Source organism: Marmota marmota, unplaced genomic scaffold (assembly GCF_001458135.2).
Source record: "Marmota marmota marmota unplaced genomic scaffold, marMar, whole genome shotgun sequence".
Classification (NCBI taxonomy): domain Eukaryota; kingdom Metazoa; phylum Chordata; class Mammalia; order Rodentia; family Sciuridae; genus Marmota; species Marmota marmota.
The window spans coordinates 15,609,200-15,612,415 of record NW_026000240.1 but is presented as its reverse complement, the minus strand read 5'-3'; positions in this window follow the sequence as shown (position 1 = coordinate 15,612,415).

Sequence of the window (3,216 nt, the reverse complement as noted above, 5' to 3'; positions counted from 1 at the left end):
GCCCTGGGCCAGGGCGGTTCCGGGACGGTTCCGGGAGTCGGAACTCGGCCGCCCCGCGCTCGGTGTTCGCTCCGATAAGATCAGGTTCTAAGAAGCACCCAGGCACTGAACCCTAGCAATCTGTCTGGAAGCCGCAGGCGAATTGCAGCCTGAAATTACCTGTTCTATGGCTGAATGAGCTGCGGTCAGTGGAAAACAGGGATGGTGACGTCAGCTTTCCAGCATGGTGGCTGCTGGCCTCCTCTGTGGTCTGACCGGTGTGGAGAACCGAGATGGACCGCTTCCTTCCCCCGTCTCGAACCCAGAATTCAGCCCTGAGTACGGTGCTTGCACGGCTGGCAGAAACTGCAGCGCTGTATCCCTGCGTCGCTATCTCCTCGTTTCCCAGCGTGCGCTGCAGACTCTAGCCGCGGGGCGATTTGCTGAATAAGCAGTGTTACCCTCCGTGCGACAAACCTCTCGCGTTTGAGTCCCCGTAGCCGATCCTCGTGCGATGGAAATCCTTCCTCCAGGTTCCGGAGCACCCCACTATTGCTGGAAATTCCTAACAAGATATCCTTTAGCCGTCCTGACTTGTCTTACTCCCACATAGTGAAGCAGCACACAGGGGCAATGCACTCCCCTCGCCGCCATCTTCCTCAGCCCAACTCCTTCCCCTTTCTCAAGGGCTGGAGAATCTGACCTCTGCTCCTCAGGCTCAGATTTGGAAATGGCCCCTGACACCGTCATCTAGGCCTCACAGCCATGAAGGCGGGCCATTCACACTCTGTGAATTAGGAAGAATGTCGATGGGAACTGTGGAGTCTGAAAGGAATGCACCTCTGCCTTTGCGAGGACGGGCTCTGCTGGCCTCTGCCCACTGGGTCCCTTTTCAGGGACCAACGGCAGGAGGAAGTGGGCCAGGCACTACTTCTGGAAACTCCACCAGAACTCAGGGCATGGGTCAGGGGCTGTGGCTCCAGGGCAGAATCAAATGGCCCTTGGTGGGACCCTGGGAGCTTTGCCACCGAGTGGAGGTGTAGGGAAAGAGGAAGCCATCGGGCCATGACTTCCTGGTTCCAGCTCTGTCCCCATCACCATGGCAACCGTGTCCATACTGTGCTCCGTGGGGCAACCAGACCCTCTCAGTGCCTCTGCCCGTGGACGGCCCTAGCTAATTCCACATCAGCTTGGCCTCAGGAGGCCAGTGCCCCACTGCAGCTTTGCACCTGATGTCCACGGCCTTTGTCACTGAAGAGTTAAATGACATTTAGGCAGTGGAAATGTCTGCCGATAAAATCAAAATCCAAACCGCTTGCCTTTTATTATTATCTAAATTATTCTCTGAACTTGACATGGATTTATTGGTCAGTTTAGAGTCTGTGGCAGGTTTGGTTCTGGCGACACGGAGCATGACTAACGGACTGAGCTACAGGCCGTCGGCAGGCGTGATGCACATGTGATTCATCCCCATCCGGGATGCCCTGGGCTGGCTGATACGGGCTGGAGCTACTGAGCACAGCAGCCGCTGCAGCGAGAGCCCAAGAGCGGGAGTGGCCAGCAGCCCCCCAGTGCTCAGGGCAGCTGGGGCAGCAGAGGGGTCACTGATAGACCCGGCTGTTTCCCATGCCGTCATCGTGTGAAAATGATCCCTGGTGTCTCTTGGGTGATTCCATCTTAGGGGACATGTGATGTCACTCGGAGGCAATGGGAGGACATGTAGGCACACATCACCACCCAATAGGACAGTGAAGAGGGAGGAAGCTCCTCAGGTAGCAGCCAGGACCCCAGGCCTAGGTGGCTGATCTGAGGCTGTGTCTGGGCATTTGTACTCTGCCCGAGCCTGGCTTACTCATCTACAGCAGGGCAACAGTACTTATCCATAAAGCTTCACTGAGTGGAGGAAATCAATGGTCACTGAGCCATAGACCCACTTATGGCACATCCCCAGCAGGTGCTTCCTCAGACCCTGACCCATACAACTTGATTTCCCCTCACGGAAACCACAAGGTGCATACCAGGTGATCCAGACAAGGAGCCTGAGCACAGAGTGGTTGAATAACTAGCCCAGAGTCCCACAGTGCTTGTGGTAGTCCACAGTGCAGCACTGCTGTGCAGTGTCTTTAAGGCTAGTGTCACCTTGAAAGGGCAGGAGCCTGGGGATGCCTTCCTGAGGACTTCTTTAGGGTTCAGGAATGGCAGTGGGGCAGCAGGAAGAACGTGGGCTCAGGAATGAAGACACCAGGGCTCTAACATCAACTTTATACCTGCTGAGGTGCTGCAGGGACCTGGGAAAATGGACCCTATGGAACTCAGTCTTCCCTCGGTAGAGGAGAGATGATGTCTCCTGCTGTGTGGGCTGTTGAGGTTCCGCAGATCTGGCATGCTCATAGCATCTAGTAGACAGCAGGTGCCCTTGAATGCAAGTCCCACCCCTCCCCCTGGCTGAGCAAGGAACAGCCCACCTGGCCTGTCCCGCGTCTCCTTGGTGCTGCACAGAGCATGGGCCGCTGCTTCCCCACATGGCCAACCTGTCTGCAGCCTCTCTGGGTCCACTGTGCTCCATTAGAGAGGCTCCCTCCCTTCCCTTCTGGAAGACTCCTGTTCATCCTTCGAGGCCCAGCCCACCAAGTGTCTGCACAGCAGCCTCTCCCCAGGAGAGTCCAGGTCCTTCGTTCTTAGCGACACTCCCATCCCCTGTGTCCATAGACACTTCCTGAGAGGGGCCAGGAGCCAGTAGGTTGCCTTTTCTGAAGGAGCTGAGCACCAGCGAGAATGTAATGTGCCTGGCCCCGCTGGCTCGGAATGAGAGGGGGCTCTTGTCATTGCTACCACTCACGTCACCAGCCTCAGGACCTTCTATTCCAAATTGACTTTCCACCCATTTGAAAGTTACTTGACAGCCAAGACCAATCACCTACATAATAACAGCTAGCAGCAGGAAATAGGTAGAAGCTTCATAGGCCATTTCCATAAAACCTTTGAAGCAGGCTCAGAGAGCTCAAGCTCACACAGCAGATGACTGTTAGGCAGGGTCCAAGCCCAGTGTGTGTTCTCTTTTCCCCTTTGCTGCACTCCACGGAACAGGGACCAGAGCTGCAGTGAGCCTTCCTCTTCCACAGCAGGAGGTGGTCCTGGGCAACGGCATGGAGTGGGGTCCTACTGAGTCTGACCAGCACTGCTCACTGTCTCCTGGTTGGTGAAAAATCAATGTGCCACTTTGAATGTGTGCAGATT